The 25,001-nt window shown below is 32.7% G+C and overlaps 1 protein-coding gene across 2 annotated transcripts in view; it reads right to left on the bottom strand.

Annotated features, from left to right (window-relative positions):
• Positions 1–25,001, bottom strand: part of IRSp53 (Insulin receptor substrate 53 kDa) — a 298,284-nt gene that overhangs the window by 145,263 nt on the left and 128,020 nt on the right. For both annotated transcript variants that reach the window (XM_073075851.1, XM_073075850.1), the window contains one exon: positions 8,405–8,463. The gene's annotated coding sequence lies outside the window, so the exon portion shown is untranslated. The remainder of the gene's footprint in view (positions 1–8,404; positions 8,464–25,001) is intronic.

Genomic DNA, 25,001 nt, shown 5'->3' with positions numbered 1-25,001 from the left:
AAATGCCGTCATTACACAAGTAATTGTTAAAGAGAAAGTGTTTAAGTCATAATGTTATGAAAGTTATATAAAGGTGCTAAATACGTGGTTTACCACATATTATGACTTATGTAACTAAAATGTTAAGTGGCTGAAGAATCTTTACACAATACTCGTAGGTAATAATCTTAGAATTAAAATCGATATCTTTGTCTATTATAACAACGTTTAAGACAGTATTGTAAGGCCTTTAAGTTACACTTTCCTATCTTATTTTAATAAGTGGTTTAAAAATGTTTTAATTTTCTTCTCTAATACGCCTATTAACATGTGTTCAATTTTATTTTTTTGTAAACAGATGCATGTATAAAATATTATATGATATTTCATCATATTTTCCCCAATCGTAAAGTAATTTGTACTCAATAGTGGATTATAAAAAATAAATAATGAATATTTCCATGTCAAGTTAGTAACATACAATAAATACATTCTAAAACATTATACATTCGCGACAGCGCGTCTAAATTACATTTCTCATTGGAACAAATATAAAACGATTCATAAAACCAGATCACGCCGCACAAAGAGATTTGAGGTTAGCTGTACACCGATCTTTATTTACAAGTGTTCGCTGAAATAAATTCAAGTTATTGCCAACATGTAAATTTGAACGGCGCTCACAAAGGGACGCGACAGTACATTTTCCACCGCACATGCGTGTGGCGTTTGCTCCAAAGTGTTTTCAAATTCGTTTGGGCTTTTGTTTTATTGTTCAAAAGTCAATCGAATGAATTTGAAGATTGTATTTGCTACTTAACGTTTATTTAGTTCACAGATCGTCTGCTGCACACAAAAATTACAGCATTAAATTTCGTTGCGTACCTACACAATTGGGAATAAGTGTTTCGATGTAAGCAAATGGATGATTAACACTAAATACGCATTCCAAAGTTTACTCGTTTTAAAGGTCTGCAGATGTATGCCACCGGCTTCTCATTTATGTCTTACTTTGTACCTACATTATGTATAGCAATCATGTAATTATAGAATTTTGAGAGAGATGTGATCTATTTAGATCCGTAGTTGATACAACTACGGATCTAAATAGATCAAATCTGGAATCTGGAATCAGTTGGAAATCAGTAGCTTGATCGAATCTTAAATATTTCTAGGAAATATAGCGCTTTTTGCGCTATCCAGGATATTCACAGTATTATTTTTTTTTTATATATTACCAATATATTAGTTAAAAATACACTATCAATATCAGAATTACCACTATGTTACTCGTATTAATAATCAAGCTTAAAACACTAATAGTACAAAAAACAAATTGATTACGCAAAATAATGGTAAAAAAACTATATAGAGCTGTTGTGGCCGAAGCCTTTAATTATACAGACTACCAGTTAGTAAAAAATGCACTATCGTTTTATTCATGCATACAATACTGGTGAGGCGATAAATTGCACGCAGCTTTGTATAAATCAAAATGTATCGATTTAGTTGTGTCATAACATAAAATATAAAAAATAAAAGTAAATAGCTAGAATTTGAAGTGAAAATCCTTTGAGCCTATTTCTGCCTTATAAGAGCAGTGTTAAGCCCTGCTGTGTTCTGGATTGAAGGCTGTAGTGAAGGAGACATTCTTTTCCAAAGCTTTTCGACTTCCTCAGGGATAGCGGTACAACTGTGATCGACCTCAGATAGAAATATCTAATTCTGGCGGTGATTACAGATGTTTATGGGCGGCAGTAGCCTCTTACCATCAGATAGACGGCATGCTCCTCTGCTTATCTCTCTGCTCTCTGCTCTGATTATTGTAAAAAAATGATTTTATTAATATTTCCATACCTGGGCGACCGAACTTAGTTCGTGTTCTGTTTTTGTTATTATGCTGATTAACATTTCTTTTCAATTTCTATGATTTTACGAGTATTTATATGAAATACATAAACAATAATTTAATTATTTTTTTTTAAAGAGAACAAAAAATAATTTGGGGATTATAGTACCAATGATCCGCAAAACCAGTCAAAAATCATAAACATTAACGTCCAATTTTTGAACCTGAGTTGATTCAACTTTTTGAGACCCAAATCGATATCAGCTAGCGAATTATTCCCCGTGTCGAAAATCCCATGTTTCACGGCTGGAAATTCGCACCAATTCTAGTGAACAGTACTTCGTTCGTGGAACTCAATGAATAGGCCCTATAGGTATAGTTCGTAGTTGAATTTGTTTTATTCGTTCCCGGCTGTAGCCCGGTCCCCATTCGCATGAATCAAATAGGACGGACTCATTTATTTGATACCTAAGATATACCCGCACTATATTTTATACAAGCTTCCAAACGTTGCTTGTGGGGACTTTATACATGATTTTCCAATTTTTGGACTCATTGAGCCAATAAGTCTCCTTGCTATTTTATATCTTTAAGTCGAAGTCTCGCTATAATGTGTTAAACGTGTCTAAAACTAGATTAACATACAGAACACCCAATAAATTCATAAACCTTTAAAATTTAAAACTAAATAAGCAATTACAAGAAATTGGCAGAGTCACTACCATGAACAAAGATATGAGTTTAGAAAACTTTAATTTGCTTAGTTAATTCGTAGGTTAGTTAGTTCGTGCTTGCTGAGTATGTGAGGAGCAAATCTTGCTACTGAATTTTGAATAAGTAAATCCTAATCGATAGAGCTGAGATTTTGATTTGGATGATTTTAGTAACGGCTTTCTAAATTTAATATGACGGCTTAAGGTGACAGACCAATAAAAGGGCCAATAAAAAACAATTGGTTTATCTGAGATAAATACAAAAAAAAATTACTCAAAAATTTGGTTCTTAAAAACTTTATTATATACGAATTTTACACAAATCGAAAGTGACTAAAAGTCGTTCATCCGTTCTCTCTAGTGCGGCGGGCACCTCGTACAATTTGGTTCCAATCGTAAAACAATATTGCCGCCTAGTATTTGACTCGAAGCCAACAACGAACATTAACAAAAAGTTACGGTTTGTTCGTGTAAAATTCGTTAGGACGTAAGTGGAGGCCTTTGGCCTTAATACCTGAAATAAATAGTAAATGTGCTTATACTCACTATATTTTCCAATATCATTCATTTGCTACTACGGATGTAATTTTAGAATTTTCGGACATAACCAGTGATAACGTAACGTTTGTAGTTTAAACCTTTCAGCGCGGGTCCAAGGTTCAAATCCCAGATACGATCCTCTGATTTTTCATAGTTATGTGCATATGAGAAAAATCGACACTTTTAATATTAATTATCATTAGTGATGGCTAAGGAATACTTAATGAGGCTATGTACTAAGAAGTCTGAAATAGACTATGGCTTAACCGCCTCACCCAGAGAGAAGATTCGTACCTGGCAGTGAAACAGTATTAGATTGGTGACAACTACTCATGCTCAGCAATAACCTTTATACCAGATGGGCCACGTGCCCATTTGTTATTACATAAAACGTAATATATTGCTTCAAGAGGGCGCAAAACACGAGATACCCATTATCTCCAGTCTCCATCTAATAAGACCCCATTTCGGTAAAGCTATCTTATTTAATTAACTTAATTAGCTCGTTCGGGTAATCTAATACCATATTCTAATTAACTTTCAAGTCTCGCGTAATACTCGTATGTAATGTATTATCGAATTCGATATAATTTCTAAAGGTTTTAAGACGAATTAGATATATTTTTGTAATGGAAGACAGTTGTCTAAACATCTTGTAGTAATATTATCCGCACTTTAATCGTCATTGGTAGAGATTGGTTATTGGTATACTATTGTTGGGGGTATCTCCAATGAAAGACTTGAATCCAGCTAGTTATATTTAATTAATTCCATGACCTCCACAAACATCGTCCTTGACATCTGCCGTTTCCCGCCATAATACACTTTTGTTTTTTTTTAAATCACGAATACAGCGTTACAGCCAATTTAAATATGTGGCCAGCATTATTTTTCGAGTGAAAGGTTTTAAACTTATTTTAATTTTATTTATTTTTATAATGTTAAACTAACGCAATAAGGTATAATAATAAATGTGACCTTACACTATTAATAATTAAGGATCGACACATAAAAGCGCTGCGGTGCTGTATCGTCAAAATCTGCGCTGATGCCCGTCGTACAATTGCATAGGATGATGTAATTGCAAACGTCGACATAAGCCATATGGTCTAAACTACGCCTAAACGGCAACGTCTATTGATGTCATTGGCATTGCCGTGCTGTGCAGCTGCCGGTGTTGTCTCAAAAATTAAGAGCTCATTAATTACTTGGAAAATGATCTTGATAGCAGCACGTTCTACGGCACGGTACCGCGACACTCACAGCTCAGCGCCGCGTTGCGTTGCGGCACCGTGTCTTTACGCGTTTATGTATAAAGGTTCTTAAGTAATTCATCTCATTTTATTCAATTTGTCAATCAAGAATAATTTACAAATAAATAGTCGATAAATAAATATATACCTAATATAATTTTCCTGATTTTTGAGAATCTGTTATGAATACAATTATTTAAGACACAGTATCTACATTTTTTGGAAAACGAATTATAATGCTTTACAATAATATTTCTTTTTTACAATGAGATTGCGAATCTTCTGTTTTAATAAAGCAATTAATGTACGTCCTTATAATTATATATGTTTGCCAATTTCTGAATATAACTGTAGAAGTAAACCTAATTCAGATTTCCTATCCAATAAAGTAATTAGTCAGGCTACAAAATTTGTAGGCTCGAATTTACAACAGCTTTAATACATTTATAATTACCTCTAATAGAGGCATGTGAGTGAAGGCTAGCAAGTAGACAATAGCGCCGACAGTAAGGATGAAACTAAGCGAAATTATCGATATAAATACTAATATTTATATCGATGGCCTAAATATCGATAACTATTAAGTGATTAATAATATAAAATCAACGATTTTAATAATATAACAATGATTCATAACGTATGTATATTTTCGCTGAAAATTTTCAAACATTATTTTGATGGTCATTTTACGCTGGCCTAGTCGTATTTTATACTATAAAAGTTATACTTCTATATATTTGATATAATTTATATGTGTATATTTTTATTTGTTTCTTGGCAATGGTTCAATACCATCATAAATAATTAGGGTCGATATTATCAATCTTTCGATAATAATATATCGTCACATCCCTAGCCAAGGGTAATTAACATCGAAATAAAATAAATGAACGCTATTGGTATTCCAATTTTAATGAAAGAGTGATAACATGGAAATATTATTTTATTGCAGATTTTAAAACACAATGGTATTGAAATAATTTTATTCGAACAAGGATTAATGGTTTCTGCTTTCGCTACGTGAAATATTACACCAATTAAGGTATTTATATTACTTTTTAATTGAAAATTATTTCTCTATAGTTTTAATAATATTGGACTTATATTACTTGGTGATAAGATTACGTTTTGTTGTTAATATTTACACTATAAAATTAAAAACCATCTAAATGATTATCCAAATTCATATATACCTACTTATATATGAATTTTGATGTAACTACGCGATTAAACGAGAAATACTATATGAGACCAATTTGTTAAACTCCACATGCGTTACCGTTGAAGCATAATTTTGGCATTTAAAATTAATACTGTAAAATCGAAAATTAATGAAAGACTAATGTGTCCAAAAGTCCCGCACGGTGAGTTTCGGACGGGACATTTGTCCGAATTAATTAAAAGTGTCCGCGGAACGCGAACGTGCCTGCAATACGTTACTCGATGGATTATTTTACTTCATGTATTATTGAAAACTTATTTTATTTTAAAATAGAACTTACATAAGGGTAAGGGGTTTCCTTTACTGCTTGTAGCTATTATAGGTATGTATTTCAAACAATTTTGCGGACTTTTAATGGCAGGAAAATTTGTAACCACTCCGTTGATATTAAATAACATCATAAAAAACTAATGCGTCTATAAAAATGGAATAGAATCATAATACCTTTAATAAAATAATCCAAAATTAATGATTGACTAATGTGTCCGAAAGCTCGCACGGTGAGTTTCGGACGGGACATTTGTCCGAATTAATTAAAAGTGTCCGCGGAGCGCGAACGTGCCTGCAATACGTTACTCTCTGGATTATTTTACTTCATGTATTATTGAAAACTTATTTTATTTTAAAATAGAACTTACGTAAGGCTAAGGGGTTTCCTTTACTGCTTATAGCTATTATAGGTATCTATTTCAAACAATTTTGCGGACTTTTAATGGCAGATAAATCTGTAACCACTCCGTTGATATTAAATAACATCATAAAAATTAATTCGTCTATAAAAATGGAATAGAATCAAATTAATAATAAAATAATCCAAAATTAATGATTGACTAATGTGTCCGAAAGCCCCGCACGGTGAGTTTCGGACGGGACATTTGTCTGAATTAATTAAAAGTGTCCGCGGAGCGCGAACGTGCCTGCAATACGTTACTCGATGGAATATTTTACTTCATGTATTATTGAAATCTTTTAGATTTCAAATAAAACTTATTTAAGGTAAAACAAAATTTAACTTACTCACACTAGTTATTATATGTTTTTGAAAAAAAAATACGGATTTCTAACCACAAATATGTATCCGCCACTGACACTAAGTTAAATCATACATGCGTTTAGTTTGGAATAGTATCATAACACCTTTAATAAAAGAATCCAAAATTAATGATTGACTAATGTGTCCGAAAGCTTGCACGGTGAGTTCCGGACGGGACATTTGTCCGAATTAATTAAGGTGTCCGCGGAGCGCGAATGTGTCTGCAATATGTTATATTCGCACCAAATTTCACAATTTCACTTCGGTTTTTATATTTTGAAATAGAACCGAATTGCGATGATATGCTGAAAAATTTTAAGACTAGGCATTTTGTATTTATATAAATGGGAGTCCTAGGATAGTCACAAATGCGTTGCTACCCTAAAGACTAAGAACTAAAACAACCAAGTGTCTCTTTACAGGCTTCAGAATTCAACTCGCACACGAATACAAACGCATAATCCTGTATTCGAGCTACAAAACGTATGCGCCACGAATAATGGACAAGCATTGTGGCGAGATTATTTATTTATATGTAGACACGTATTCGCACCTATTCGTCTATGGTCGGCGAGTATCTCAATATTGTATTAGACAAATTTACCGATTTTACTTTAGTCGAAAACAAAAAGTTCTACAAAATATTGAAATAACACACATTTGTCGAATATAATTAAAAAGTCGCGGCCCACAGAATACGTGCTCGCAATACGCAACGTCTCTTATATTCGAAGCGGTTTATTTCTGTCTGCACAATCTTAAACTCTCAAAACTTTGTTCCTTTCATTGTGATTATATTGTTCCTTTCCGACGAACAAAACGTATTGCTAATTAAACTGTCTGTATTGACTTCTTGCGTCACTTATTGCTATCCAATATTTCTAATTACAATGAATTATGTAAATGATGAATGAATAAGTTGTTTTGAATGTAACTAATATAATACATATAAATATAGTGCTTTTAAATTTATTCTAAAAATATGAAAGTAATTTTCCTTTCGTGCAATGGATTGCGTATAACTATAATACCGACTATAACCCATACCTATTTACAGAAAGATTATTTATTTCTAGCCTTATTTCTATGTATCTTTGACCTTATGTTAATCTTTTATTTTTATACCTATAATTATTAACTTTATAATTATAAAACCTTGCCTTAAGTAAATTTCTATGTTTAAATTGTATTGTCAAAACTAATTACTTTTGCTATTAATTCTCTTTCCTTTTTCTCAAAACTTTATATCCAGCCCTATTTTTCTTAATTAGATTAAGATCTTAAAAGTAATTTCAAAGTAAATTACGTTCAACCATCATCTAAAGATTTACTCTTTTACTCGTATTTTACTCGACATAAATAATAATTATAATATACTTTTAAATAAATTATGTCCATAATTCTCTCGCTCTCAAAATTTTATGATATAAGTATACCAACTACTTGGATTCATGAATGATCAATTTATTCACTAGGTTTGAAATGTAAGCCAGTAAGTTAAAACAACGATATATATATAAGAGTATCTACAGAGCGTGACGTCACGGTCTGGCTGTTGGAGCTTGTACAATAACAGCACTTTATCATAATTACACCTCTGAATCAGCTGTTCACTAGCAATTATTAAATATGTTACAATATTTCGAAGTAACGTTAAAATCATTTTTATTGAGGAAATAATTTACACTCGAAATTGAATTAAAAAAGTGAATAAACAATTTTACTGATGAAATAATTTACGCTCAAAAGTAAGTTTAGTGGATACTAAATTGAGACGTAGGTATAGTAATTATATAATGAACTATAAATACTTACATATACATATGTCTCCACCAGCAAATCACTTCTTGTACTCCGCCAAGATTGTGAATTACCTGAAATAAGAAAATTTGTAAATACATTTTATTTATACTTTTTTTCAAGTCAAATCAATTATTTTTATTCAAAATAGGTTCTTTACAGAGCACTTTCAATAGCTATATACATGAACCATGAAATTTGCAGAAATGCATCTTATATATAGGTAGATACCGTCGTTAAATTCAAAGGCAGGTCTTTTGGAAATCTAATTTAAGGTGGCGTTGGTACCACTAAATGGTAAAAAAAACTATTTAAATACCTCTAAGTATTGTTATACCAACTGAACAAGATAAATCACGTTGTAATTAGCATATCTATGTTATCAATAATATACTACATATTACCCGGTGTTACAATAATAAAATTCTTGCTTTCAAAATGAATATAATGCAAGAGATTTGAGTGACAGTTATTAATAAGAATATAAACTCACGCGAGTTGGCTTATACGACGCGCTGCGGCGTCGGGTGCAGTAAGCCAAGTCCTTAATAAGCACAGTAACGTAAAGATTAAATTATTAAACCCCCGTAATCCATGCAGCGCTTCCGAAATCGTATCGCGATATAAACTAATTTCAATGCGATTACGAATCATGTATCTTTTATTTTCAAATTCTTAACGTGTTGGCTAATGATGCAGACTTTTTAATCCAAATATATTTGGGGCACTTGGGCAAAATTTGAATTTCTGACTAAGTAGGTACCTAATGAGTTTTTTGTAATAAAGAAGAAACAAACAAGCATACAGTCCACCCAATGATAAGTTCTGATTGCCGTCCATAGACATATGACAAGGAAGTCTAAGTTGGAATCCCTCGGATTTGTATGTCTCTCTTACCACATCTTTTAAACCAGAATACTGCAGTACTTAACATTGTTATTATATAGAAATGCAATGTGTAATTAATATTTACAAGTAAAAGGTATAAGATATCAGAAAGCGAAAAGAATTGACCTGATTGGTTTGTGTTAACGTTTACCAAGTTGGAATTTATCCTCAAAAATATTTTTTTAACTTTTCCCCTTTCATTACAGTTCTATAATCAAAGGTTTTTCTTCGAAATCCTTTTAATTTCGTAATAAATTCAAATTATACAATTATACTTTGAGGGTTCAGAAAATATTAAGAATTCTTAAAAAATATATCAAAAAATCTAAATGTTTTCGGATATTTTACTGTCATATTTTTCGGGTATTTCTGACAGCTCTCATATTTTTTGATATTTTCATTTACTTTTAAAAATATAGGACACGTGATGTCATCTAAAAGTTAAGTAACGAACGCCGTTAACAGATTAAAACCTCAGATTCTGTCGTAATGGGAATCTAGGCATATTTTTAGGTAAATCCATTTGCAAGATTACTTGTTATTTGAAAATGCTAGAAACTTATATGACGACCTACATTTTATTTTAAATATGAATTTTTAAAGTGAAACCCGGTACCAACAGTAATTACTGTTACCACGGTTGAGAATGTTGAGAAAAATCTGGCGCAAACAGTAAAAAATATTGTAGAAAATATTTCATAATATATATGTTACTTCATATAATGAAATCGTAGCATCAAAAGAATTTGCAGTTTATTTCGTGATCAGTGGACAGTAAAGAAGGTGGCCAAAGTTATTTCGTCTCTGATAAATGTATCTGCCTCACTTCACTTTTCATACCATACATAATCAAATAAAGCGCTGCTTAACATTGCTATTATATCGCAAAATTAGGAGTATTTTTGTAGTTCAATTATGGAATAAGTAGGTATTGCAATCCTATCCCTAAGAACGTTTTTCCTGTCGCACGTGCTTACGGCCGCACGCGCGTTCCACCAGCACGTATGCCACATGCTTCCACAGCATATTATACATATGCATGAGACGCGAATAGGCGACAACGAGTCATTCAAGTGTGCATATGAAACGCGTGCAAGCTCTACACGCTCTACAGGAAAAGCGAACTAAGACGAAGGTCCTATAAGGTTTGTCACTGACTTTACTCTAAAACGACTTACGACATAAAGTTATTTAACACTTTATTTATACAACAACAATAAAATTATTATCATTCGCAAAATATAATTTAACCGTCATAACATGTAGATAGACTAATTGATTCACGAATGAACTAACGAATACGCAGTCATTCGAACAATTATTTGGTAATATTAAAACCGGTAATTTCGAAACGAGAAACCAATGAGCTGAATGAATGAATGGCCTAAGTGATTATTTTCATATGAACCAAAACCCAATTTCGGATGATAATAGATTTAAATTTATAAAATTTCAACTGAATTGATTTTGTATGTCAGCATATTTCACTTTTAATGGATAATGGAAAGCATCATACAAGTTTTAATTGCAAATTCATTCTGTTGCGGAGGAACAATAGACGCATATTTGTTTTTGTTGTAGATGTTTGTTCGTTTAATAAAGTGAAAAATGAGCTCTTTATATTCCAAGCCATTGTCTCTTTAGTGCATATAATTATTATTGTATGAATATTGTCACGCAACGAAAGCATTATGATTAAAATTTGATGTCAAATGCATTATTAAGGAATAATTATTTTACGTAAATATGTGTCCTCGATATATCGGTCGTAATATTTTAGCTTTAAAAACATTGAAACTTAATCACATTACATGCACTAACCTAACCAAACCCAATTTAAAAATAGTATGAATTAATTAGAATCATATTAATCAATCATTAAAATATTTACCTAAATGCTTATAGTAGGAAAGTCATTAATCAATAACAATAATATACAAAAAAAAATAACAAAAATAATAAACAGAATAAGGAAAACGCTTTCTAATATTATTAAAGCTATAACGATATAGGTAATAACCGCTACTGTTACTATGTATTTGTAATTGTTATAAAATACAGTTATAACAGCTCATAATAACAGATAATAACCAATGCCGTGTTTAGATGTTCAGATATAGAACTGAAAGGAAATGTAACAATTTTACGGAATGTTACTAAACAGGTTGATGGAGATTAGATAATGTAATTGTTATACGTTGCTTTTCTAGCGAACAACATGTAAACCACTTGAAGCCTATTACCGGTAACGAGATAAAGTCATTAAAGGCAACCTTTCAACCGTTACTTAGTGTAAGCTTCAATTAGGACTTTGTTTATGTGTTATTGTGTCATTTAACAACATTGTGGTACTGCCATTAGTTCAAGTTAGGTTTTAAGTGAATTATATTAAATTCGACGCACGCACTTTTTGGTCATAAATTGGGCTTTAATTATTAATTTATTAAGGGTAGGTTACTGTTAAGGCGATGACGTTGAAGGGGACCCGGAAATGTAATAACATATTAATATATAGGCATTTAAAACATATGTCATAAAGGAAAGATGAACTAGTTAGGGTATAATAACACTGGATTACATAGAATACAATGTAATACCTAATAACATTAAAAAAGCTTAGCCATCAAACACACTACTATTAATAAGTGGCCAATGTCAATATGACTTAGTTTCACGAGATTTCAAGCAAACTTTACAGTTCAAAACTTTTGGGGAATTTTGAAAAATGACGTTTGCTTAACACAATAATTCTATATATATAGCACATATACAATATTCTTAAACAATATTCTCTGATAAATAAATCCGTTGTCTTGAAATGTTTATGTTTAGAAAGAAAATTAAAGTAACCCTCCACCCTTAAATCATTTGATATTACGCGCGAACGCTAACAAGGAGATAACTGTACGAAAGAAAATATTTCATACGCTTTCATCTCTGTATTTCTAATGCAATTTAAGCTGTTACATGATATAGGGGTATAAAGAAGACAGGGTGAGTTAATCCTAATCGTAAATTATTTTTATTTACGTATAAAGGCGTATAAAACAAACAGAGATCCGTAAATCCTCTGAACCGTCACTAATAAAACTCTTTCCGAATTTATAATGGAATACTTAATTAACATAATACCTACTTTCTGTTTGAACAAGACCGGCGAAATGAAAGGTCATAACTTCTTACTTAATGAAGTTAGCTGGGTAATTACACGTATATAGACAGAGTTCTATACAAATAGCCTTACCGTCTTAATCATAAGCATAGTCATAACTTCTAATTAGAACAGAAGTCCTGCTCAATATTGATCACAAATACGGTTGCTACAAGAGGACTAAATGTAAACACTTCAAGTATATTTATCATATTACATACACCAAAATATATAATGTCATGTAAATGGTATAATACATGTTGTCAGTTCTTTTTTTTTTGAGAACTTGGCTGAGACGCTGCTGTGTGTCTAGCTAACTGAAATAGGTCTCAAATACATACACTAAGAAGAAAAAATAATAATACGTTTACATAATTATAAATTCTATTTAACCACTCAAACATGACTAGTACGCAAGAAATAATTTCAAGTAATCATTTTTAGTAAATATCGATTAAAATACTTCTTCCTGCGGTATTTCCTCAGCGCTAATGACATGACATGCTCTTCAAGGGTGCAAAAAGAGTTCTCCTTTAAATCCGGCGATGCATTGGCGACTACTCTGGTATTGCAAATGTCTATAGGCGACTGTGACTGCTTTCCACCATGTAGCCGGTCCACCTGATCGTTAGGTTTAAAAAATATATATTGAAGATAACAATCACATTATCTGTATATAGCTACTCCGAGCGTACGTTAATGGCAGCGATCTATCCACTTTATCAATAAAACATGTGGACACCCCGGCTCGACGTTTTAATTCCGCTAAAAGCGTCCATCTCATTGTGGTGGGGCAGATGATTCGGGAATATCCGGAATTCCCGTCGTTTCCCAGGTGATCGCTAACGAGTTACACCCCGATGCCCGTTTACGATTGCAACGTCCCGTCCAATGGCCATTCCATTCAACATTTGTACTTTTGAAACACCAAATCTACTTCGGAATCGCTCTGCCGTGTTTTTCTGTTTAATACATTAAGACTACTATAGTTCGTGAAGGTATATCTTTCTGCTGTCCATGGTGGAAATGGATAAGTGGCGGAATATGTACCTAAACAACTTAAGAGGTGCTCCGTGTCGCATGTATTCAAAGTGCCCGTATGGCCTCTTACAAGGTTTAATCCCTATTTAATAATAATAATAATAAACGTTTATTGCCATAATAACACAGTTTACATAAAGAATAAATGTACATTTTACAGTAATATAAATATGACAAAAGGAATTCGGCTCAGCATTGCTGTCTCAGAATCAGGGATTCGAGTAGCGCTGTTTTTCAGCCGCTCCTATAATCCCTGTGGTATTAGGTGGGATAAGAGGATAGTCAGCCGTGGGGCATCTCCTGGGTTTTAGAATCCAAGCGTGTATGTGTGTGTGTGTGTGTGTGTGTGTGTGAGTGTGTATGTACGTATTTGGAGGTTAATTAATGTGTTTTATTAGCATTAAAGAACTCCTTTATTGGTAGATATTGCATGCATATATTTAATAATAACATTTAAAAATTACTGCTTAAGATTGCAAAAGCGAGCATGAAATTTAGCCAATAACCGTAATTTGTCCTGTTTTTGTCCACGCCTGATGTTACTTAACTTTATCCGCACGCTTCACGTCAATATTGAGTACGCATAATCTTATATTAACTTATCATAATTAATCGTCTTTTAATGCAAAACAAACTGTACTCGCGTACCTCTAATCATCATAAAAGTATCGCAGCTAACAATTAACGTTAAACTAAGCCATGACTTCAGTGATCGGAACGTTTACATCATCGTGATCGAGCAAATGGTTTGGGAATTTGAAATATTCCCACAGCAAAATTTCGACGATAGTAGTTAGCGTAGTCATGCATCTCGCACCTCCCATGCGGTTTCTAACGAGCAGTTTCATTAGACTGTCATGCCAATCGTCATCCACTAGTCGTGTATCAAAAGTTCATTTTGAAACGGGAATGATTTCGAGACTTTTTCATAACATTTTTTATGGTTTCTGATTACTTAAACGTTCATTGCTACTCGATATGGATGCGTCACTTTTTCAATCCTGTAACTCAGGTGATTAAAAAACTCAAATTAAAAAAGAACAGCTTCTATTTTAATTGTTTTACGTCACGGAGCTAAAAATCCACCAAGCTATTTGGGTTGTTGTGCATGCCGAAGAATAACACATACATACTTATGGTCGGTAAACATTATCTGCCCTCCGTAGTCGGATAAAAAAAGGTTTCATTATTCTGTACGTGAAATTCAAAATAAACTTTACCACTGGTAACCATTGGTATTGGTTACCATTGGTAATCGAAAATAAAAATGAGTTTATTATAAATTTACTTAACAGTAAGTCCGGACTACCCTTTTATTAAAGTATTGTAACATTTAGCCAATTAGTACAATATTACTATTACGTACTAATAAAATTACCCAAATTTAATATGAAATCTGTTAGGTAACATGACTCTCGTTGCCTATCGCCCTATGTTCCAATTCTGTCTAAATATACTGAATTTTCTTTGAATTAGAGCACAAAGGTAATTTAATTATACAGTTTATGATCTAGGGCACCTAAACTCCCACAAATTTCGAGAATAGTTCACACTTGAATACCAACATAATGCTTTGAATAACCTACACGAAATTATAATAATGTTATTATTAATTAATTAACGTTTTCTCATAAACGTAAGACAAGAATCTTAATTAAGTATTTGAATACTATATAGATATTAAGATGGATTTATTAGAGCCCGGTCTTACTTCGTAAACTTATAAGCATCATTCATTTGTGTTTTCACTTTGCAGAAGAATAACTTTCTAGGGCCTATATTGTAACTTTAATTACGGGAAGAACCCTAAAGTCAAACAAATAAATAAGGATGAAGTGGTTATTTTTAATTATAAATGAAATGTTACAACCTAGTATGATAATTTTCATGATACAAAAAATAAATAATGTGTCAAATTATTATAAAAAATTGACTGATACATTTTTTTTATCATAGTCCTAAGTATATATTTCAGATTTAATTTTGTTAGATAAAACCTAGAGGGACTTTTTTATTATATTGAAAAACCAACCGAGTGTTCAGTCCACCTGATGGTAACTAATACTCATGGACATGTTTTTTCTATAGTATAGGAGTAGCAGACGAGCATGCAGTCCACCTGATGCCCATGGAAATCTGTAATCAACCCCAGAGAGCATTAGTTATTCCTACCAGAGGTCGGCCACAGATGCGCCACTACCCCTAAGGACTAAGCTGGAACGCCTCGGAAAAGTCTGTCTCCCTTACCACACCCTTCAAAACGAAACACAGTAGCGCCTAAAACTGTTATTAGGCAGAAATAGGTGTGGCGGTGGTGCCGCCGGAGTCGAACCACAAAATGTTTTACCACCTTTTGTATAACCAACTCTATATATAGCCTTCTACCTGTAACTAATACAGATACGCTGTCACTTCTGAGGATTAAGATCGCCTTATATGTAAGTCAACTGACATCTATACACTTCTACCGAAAACCAACTGCTTTACGCTAGATGTAGGTGCAGTATATCTCCCCTATTGAACCACACTTATTCTACCTACTTTCTACTCGACCTCCGATAGACTTCTCTGTTAACTTCTTCAGTACTAGTACTCACTAGAATTAAATAAATATTTCCATACACTTTTCACCTAAGTCTTCATGTCACTTCTTAGGAGATACAAAGTTCAACCAAGTTGAACATAATTTCATATCAGTTTTCCAGTTGATATCTAACATGTCCTCGAGGTCCTGATATTACATGCGAGATTACACATCCGAGAAACTTTTCCCGCTTGACCCGACCAAACTGATCCAAACGAATTGTCGTAAGATGGATGAAACTTATTAAAAAAATCGAAAGAAAATTCTGGCACTGAAAATATTAAGTGAAGAAAGATTTACTGGTAGATAAAATGCATTATGTTCTGAGTGTAGTAGTTTTCATAGAATATAGACGTACCTACTATTTTAGATAAAGACAGGCTCTGATTACAAAGCTAATGTTAAAAGTTTCGGGGCCAATAACAAAGTTTTATAGATAGCGTTATTATTCCAAATATTTAGTCATATATTTTAATGTACTCGTAATTAAGTTTTTAATTATCTTATACTTCAATTAATATGTTTGTTGACCTGCAAAAATGGGTACACCCATAGACAAGACAAATATTAGTCTAGATGTATCTATCTTTTATCTTACGACAAATGATAATCTTTTACAGTCTTAAGACAGAGAAGGTGAGGCTAGACAAAGTTACGCCACGGAACAACTGGATACTAATGGCTTCGTGGCAACTGTACTTAAGCCTGCATTTAAAACAATTAGTTGGGAAACAGTCAACCGAGACGAAATTAATACTCTCTAATTGTTACAAAACTTAAATTACTAATAAAAATTTTAGATAATTGACTAAAGATTTTTATTAGTAGTTTAAGTTTAACTTAAATTGAAGGTTAAGGTACCGTAGAGTTCTTTAAAATTAAAACTATTTTATATCGTATTTCCTTTAATATATATGCAAAAAGGAACAAAGTACAACAAAAACTTTCACCCAAAACAATTATCTAGATTATCTTTTGCGTATTTATCTGCTTACAAAACGAACCTAGAATTATTTTTATTTAGACTGATATATTATTGTCATATATAAGTGATAATTACGATTAGAATTGAGTCTGATAACAAATAAACAAATGCATAAAAATGCACAGTCTGATTAAATGAAGTAAAAACGTCTAATGAAATATACAGTGGTATTTATTCTGTAAATCCTAATAGAAAGCACAACAATCGGAAACAATAGAATTGAACAACAATCCGTTAACACTTATTGCTTTCCGTAGATAAAGATAGCTTGAAAGAATCCAATAAGCAGCTTTCATTTAATTATCCTGCAATAGGCAAACGTTTGGCAGCGCTGTGCGCTTGAAACAATTAAGCGCTGAAACTTCTGGAACGACCGCACTTGTACTGCATGCTCTCGTGTTATGCTATTTTATTTGAATCGAAGTGAATCTGAAATGTAGCGGCTTCTTTATTTGTGTCTTTGTTCATTAAATGCCGAGGATGTCTCTGATTTAAACAGTCAGACGGTTAAAATTAAATGAAATGACAATCTATTTGCTCCGGTACACAGTCATGATAAAAATAATTGTACTGTTCAGTCTTCTACTTTTGATTATTTTTATTTATATCTTTCTCTCTCTTCTGGCTTTACCTCTTTAATGTCTCTTCCTGCTTACTCATACAGAAGATATATCCTTTATCCTTTATATTTCCTCTCTATTTATAATTTCTCTGTCTCTATAATTATTTGTCTCTGTGTATTTTATTATCAGCTGCGATATTTGCGAAAGCGAATAATATTTAGTTAAAATAAAACTGCGTTCTCGCTTAAAACTTTATTGTTACTGGACAATTTCCAACTTAATATATTTTATGAATCCAGCATTTAAGAGGATTATGTTAAGATGTTTCATACGGTAATCGTTCTATAACACGTGGCAGTACATACGTGGGTGAGCTGAAATTTAATCCTCCTTAGGGATTAGACGTGCCGTGACACGAATCCAATCCACATTAATATGTCACTGTTTTTTTGGGATATCAACCTAATTCCCAGCTGAGCAAATAAAATGCTTTATTTTACTGATTTAGGTTAAATAAATCTGTTTAAATTTCGATTGCGACTTTGCGGCACGTATTCGGTATAAATTGTGCAAATATTTTTTGAAACTATTTTATCTCCTCTAACACTAACACACGTAGGATTATTAAAGTAAAAATAATTTTCCATTATTAATGATAAAGCTACGATAAATAAAAATTGTGGACTTTGGTCCTTAAAATCACAAGAAAACATTTAAGTCTTATATGAGATTTTTTTTTAATAATATAGGAGTAGAAAACGAGCATGCAGTCCACCTAATGGTATGTGGCTATGTGGCCAAAGACATCTGTAATCAATCTTAGATAAGATAAGAATCTTACCGGAGGCCGGCCGCAAATACATTGCCATCTCTAAAGACAAAATTGAAACGCCTCGAATCATATATATATGTATATCTCCCTTGCCACAACCTTCACACAAGAGCACAGCAGGGTTAATTAATACTGTTGTTAATCAGAAGTAAGTGTGTCGGTGGTATCGAACCAGAAAGAGTTATACTAGTTTTAAGTAATGGAAATAAGAAATAATAACTCGTAACAAGAATCCCCATTTATATTTCTTCTCTGACGGAGACCTACGTTCATCGATCAGATATATAGGGTCGGTCATTACTTTAATACAGCAGCCAATACGTTGGTCGAGGTAAACAAATTACCCACCACTGTTAATATATTACTGCCCTTTCGACCACCTATTTATAAAGTGAACATTTATTTATACGCATTTATTTATTCATATCTCTAACTTATTCATGAGGTTTGTTCTGTGCATTTCGGTCGCATTTTAGACGTTAAGAAAGTCAATTTTAATTTCAAAGGATCTTTAATAATATCAATGGTAATAAGCAAAGAGTTTTTTATTGACGTTGATATCATCTTTTTTATTAAATTGAAGTATTAAATAATTTTAAAAAAATATACTTGAACTGATTGAAGATTGTAAATAATTATTGTAGAACAAGAATCTCCTGTAAATTATAAGGGTTTGGGACATAATTCACTAGACTGGCAAGTGTGGAATGGTATATTGCACATAATTATATCTTTGTGTTTCTTTTACATTTTTAGAAGTAGCAAACGATGCAGTCTGCCTGATACTAAGTAATTCTCAGATAAGATTAGATATCTACCTGAAGTCGACTACAGATGCGTTACTACTTCTGAGGACTAAGTTAGAACGTCTCGACTCGTCTCATATAAGCGTATACAACTGCATATACAACTGTATGCGGTTACACGCAAATGCGTGTAACCGCATACAGTTAAATAGGAACCCTTATTTTTATTACTTCCGCTACTTACATTACTTCCGCCCATGGACATCTGTAATCAACCCCAAATAGGATTAAATATTCCTACCTGAGGTCGGCCACAGATGCACCGCTACCTCTGAGAACTAAGCTGGAACGCCTCGGAAAAGTATGTCTGCCTTACCACACCCTTCAAACCAGACCACAACAGCGCTAAGCACTGCTGTTATAAGACTAAAATAGGTGTGGCGGTGGTGCCGCCGGAGTCGAACCACAAAAAGTTCTACCACCTTCAACTTTCTCATTACTTATCTTATATATACGTACACATTCATACTATCGTATGCGGTTGCATGCGTATAGGAACCCTTATTTACCACAACGTAATGTTATCTCATTCTTGAGCCTTGCATAGTCCATATTGCGGGGTCAGACAAATTGGGAGCAGCCACTGAATATATTACAGCCCGCCACCCATCGGTTTGTTAATCGTTTACGGTTATTTATAGCCGTTTTAACTGTTTATCTTGGGGTGCGTTAACGCATATTACCGTAACTTATCATGTAATCCGATAGTTTTGTCAACTTAAATTGCGGGTTGGCTGCATGTATGCTCATTATAAAATTCATTATGTTTAAACATGTTTAATATTATTGTCAAAAACATTTGTCATTGTATAATCATACTTGAGAGAATTAATACTAACATTATAAAGAGGGAAAGTTTGTAACTTTGACTGTTTGTAAGGGCTAATCTCCGAAAATACTGAACCGATTATGGAATATTTTTACATTCAGAAAGGTACACTATTCTGGAGTGCTATAGGCTATATTTTATTATGATTGAACAAAAAGTGGGCGAAGCTGCGGTTACTGCTAGTATTCTATAAAGAAATAAAGTCTATAAATTAGTTTTCATCTTTGGTTAATTAAAAAAATACATAATATACACCTTTAGTTAGGTAATTTCAAAAGTTTTCTATAATCAATGTGACGCTGAATTTAGCTTTGCCTAACTCTGGTTCTAAGATAAGAAGCTTCTACGAAGTTAGGCTTGTAAGGCACACGTAGCTTCTTAGGTAGTTAAAGTAATTAAGTTAAGATGGGTTAGTTAATAAGTAGATTAGTTAGGTATTTTGACAAGCTTCAAACTAAAAGTTTTGTCAATTGCAGTAACCCGTGATATGTATATGCACAGTTCCTTTTCCATTCGCTTTCCCTATTGCCTAGTAACACTTCTTTTGGACCGTAAAAACAACTATAATATGAAGTATTTCAAAGATTTTTCAATTTTTATTGAATCAATTATTACGCAATGGATCAAATAGCATTTTAACATTTGGTTAACCATGCTAAAATATTTTTAAACATCTCACAAATTACACAGGCCGTTAGTAACAGAACTTTTTTATTATTTTTCCATTCGAGTAACTTTAATATTATGTTATGTATAGTCCGCTTAAAACTGCTAGTCCGCTCTGAATATAGAAATGAATCGTGTCGCCATAGCAAATTGTATGACTATGCCTGCTCGCAACAACTTCAGAGCGGACTAGCAGTTTGGCGGGGACTATACCTACGTGCGAATAATATGATTCGTAACCATATCTAAACGAGAAAATAATATTTTAACATAGTAGAGATACCTGTTAATATCGATACAGGTTATATATAAACTTCACTATATTTAATTTTAATATCGTCTTTGTACGTTCTTACTTATAAATAACAGTTCGACCAACTTAAAAGACATATTAATCTGGTTCATCAAAATGTAATTAGGATTTGGGTTATGTTCTTGTATGTACATTAGTTGCGCGCCAAATGACAAACTCGTGTATGTAATTTAGAATAATGAAGGATGTGGCCATATTTGATTTGTAGTTGGCACGCCTCTACTATGTAATGACATTAAAATAATTTACTTTTAAACCACTTTTGTACTGGGTTGTTTGCGTTCTAATTCATTAATTATTTCTATTAACAGAAGTATACTAACTTAAAATGAGTAATCAATTGCAATACACTCGTTTTGGATTGGCTAAAAAATTCCTTGTCCTCCTCTTAAACTCATTACTGTACCAATACTGTGTACGGATCTCGAAAGAGATGAGAGTGAGAGGGGCTTAGGCCAACGTCCACCGTTCTGGACAAGTGCGAATTGGAAGACAAATAACTTTATATAAATCTCACATATGAAAACAGCACATTATTCAGATATACTTTCCTATCAGAACAAAACAGATCTAAGCAAAGGAAATACAGCCAAATCTTGCTTATAATGTTACATCATCACACACAACGTTAATAAAAGTTTTGTGAACACAATAGTTTGTTCCGAAGCTCGGTCATCCAAATATTATTCTTGTGGAACTTTTGTGACTTTAATGCCACGTCTTTGCATAAACCGGGCACATAAATTGCAGGTCACAAATTGCGTTCCGCTAGGCATGGTATCAGTGTCGCCGCAGTCAGGCTGTCAGCTGAATGTCAGGAAAAGTTATTTAGAAAATACGTAAGAAAGGAGAGGTGTAAAAAATATGAGCTACATATTATTGCGTGATTTTTTTTCCCTTAACGAAATTTTATAAAAATAAACTGTAGGTTCCAAATAATTATTATAAAAAACAGATAAGCAATATGTTAGCACAGATTAGCTTTCATTACAAACAAAATTTAGGCGAATTAAACGACCCCATTTACATTACAATGTATCAAGCCATTTGGGCTAAGGGCATGATAATGATGAGACATACATATCTCGATAAACATTGCCTTTCAGTTGCGTAAAAACATAAAAGTTTAAATAAAGAAGACAAAAATTAAGAGAAGACATTGATATTGTATGCATTCTTAATGCAGAATTAAAATAAATTATATTATTATTATTATTTTTAACCCCAAAAAATACAAATAAAGTTCTAAAGTTATAAATAATGTTTTTTTTTTTTTTTTTTTTTCTTTTTTTTTTATAATATGAGAGTAGCAGACGAGCATGCAGTCCACCTGATGGTAAGTGGCTACTGCCGCCCATGGACATCTGTAATCAACCCCAGATAGGATTAGATATTCCTACCTGAGGTCGGCCACAGATGCGCCGCTACCCCTGAGGACTAAGCTGGAACGCCTCGGAAAAGTCTATCTCCCTTACCACACCCTTCAAACCGGAACACAGCAGCGCCTAACACTGCTGTTATTAGGTAGAAATAGGTGTGGCGGTGGTGCCGCCGGAGTCAAACCACAAAGGGTTCTACCACCTTCTGTAAAGATAAACCACCAATGTAAAGATAAACATATTTCTATTTTCCATAATATTCGTGCCATACCCATCTTTATAACGCCACACGCGCGGGATAATATTGACTTTCTTGGGCCATAGTTTTAAAGGGTACTTAAACAGTCCATAAATCAAAGCGATATGTCCAGAAAATGCCCTGTTTCATCGGGGCTTTAGTTCCACTGAAATATTACCAGATTATACTTGGCTGCGTGAAAATTCCGAGTTAAGAACAATACCGCTATTAAGATCGCTGTAAACACTAAAGGCGCTGTTTAGATCATCCTCTTGGTCCGTATTTATTACTTTATTACGCGTACTTCATTTCATATGCCGGTATTATGCCAAGAGCTATAGATTTGGAAGTGTGTATGGGGTTAAGTGTAGTTGTGCTTGCTTTGTGAAAAATCAGCCAAGTGCGTGTTGTATACACGATTCGCGTTCTAAATTTACCTTAAAGGAAATAAAAAAGAATGTTTTAATCTATATACATGGTAAATGTCCACTTTTTCCATTTAATTTTACCAATTTTATTTACAAAACAACTGCTTCTAGAAATTTACGAATTATTTTTATTCAGTAATTTAGATCTTTGTTTTTTTGCCTATAAATATCTACAAAATATTACGATTACTCTGAGTCTTACGTATAGGTTACACGTAATTGTACTGCCTGTCGTAGGTAAAATATATTCTAGTTTATTTTCAGACTCAAGTATTCAAGGCAAGGCAATATTGCATTCTCAAGATAATAAATTGTTCACTTACTAACTAGTTACACCCCTAGAAGGCAGGTGCTTAGTCCGAAACATGATCGTTGCTATAAATACCCGCTTAACAAGACCTACCCCTTCTGTTAAGGCGATAAAAATAACTTGTACTTAGAATAAAGTACCTAACACTTGAATTGTGTAAACTGCTAGAATGTTGCAACAATTTTATATAAAACTATAAAAGCAACATTAAACGTAGGAATCAATAAAGTATCGAATATTTTTGGCATAAAAATATTTTCGATGTTAAATTCTGATGCACAACTTTTTGTTTTCTTTTATTTCTTAATTGTGATAGTGGTAATTGTGATATACTTATATTGTATATAGATTTTAGTTTGTAAATATATAGATAGATTATATATAATTATGTTACTTAATTAAAAAATAAAAATTTTGGGTATATTTACAAATTATTATCTCTTCTAATTTTTCTCTAACAATATAACTAATTCCTTCAATTACACATGTTTACAAATACATAACAATTTCTCCAACTTCTACATGCATAGAATTTCTTAGTTGTTAGATGCTAAAAGTCATGACCTATTCGTTTTCATCATTTCGGTTTGCAACGATTGCAACGCATAAAATTCCTGGTTCAAACCTCAGCACAAGCACACATCAAAATATGAATTATAATTTCTTTTCTTACTTTGGTTTATGTGTATTCATCTGTCAGATATCTCAGTAGCTGAATATTAAGCGTCAAGTGTTGTAATTTATCCTATAGTATAATAACTTATCCCTTAACTTATTTACTAGATTTATATCGCTACCCTTAAGATAAACGGCTTTTATCTAAGCCAACTGAATAAAGGCCGGCGGTCTTGAAACACGATCACAACTGTAAACCAGCTAAACGAAGCCTTTCATTGAAAATAAAAATAGAACGATTCGCCTTTAGTCTCTTTTGAATCGGTTTTAATCCAATAACTGTGTGAGAAATACGATTTATTTACCAATATCAGACTAACTATAATCCATTGCTGTTATATAATGCAGGTATAATTACGAAATGATTGTCAACATCTCCTTTAAAGGGATGGTATTCGCAACATACCTATTTATATTTCGGATTTAGTTAGTTACTATGTGGAGAACGTTCCAGGCCCCTCTAACTTGTGGGGGAAGATATGCCCAGCAGTGGTACAAAAAAAATTAGGTACAGATAATTAAAATTTGCCCTTACAAATCTTAAGACTATGAAGGGTGGAAGTATTTAATTTGCGATCTTAAAGTAACAAAGACTACAACCGCTTTTAATTTTGGAGGACACTGGGGACAGCACTAATATAGTCGGACGATTCCGAATAAGTATTTAAATTATACACAAGTAGGTAGGCATAGGGATGGAGATCTGAGATCGATTAATCGAAGAATCGACTTTCAGCGAAAAAATCGATTATTTTATCGATCGACCGCCAGTAATGTATCCACAACATCGAAAATCGTTTTTTTAGAAACCTTAAACGTGTTTTACTGACGGATACGTGTTTTTTTTCGTTATTCACCCTTTTTAGCTGAAAAGATAAAAGATCGATTTTTGGAGCATCGGTTTTTCGTGATTTATTACATTTC

The sequence above is a fragment of the Epargyreus clarus genome, unplaced genomic scaffold (genome assembly GCF_041222505.1).
Source record: "Epargyreus clarus isolate Ecla_fem2 unplaced genomic scaffold, WU_Ecla_fem_2.2 ptg000008l, whole genome shotgun sequence".
In the NCBI taxonomy this organism is placed as follows: domain Eukaryota; kingdom Metazoa; phylum Arthropoda; class Insecta; order Lepidoptera; family Hesperiidae; genus Epargyreus; species Epargyreus clarus.
Note: the sequence above shows the minus strand (reverse complement) of the source record. Positions and strands in the feature narration are given on the sequence as shown.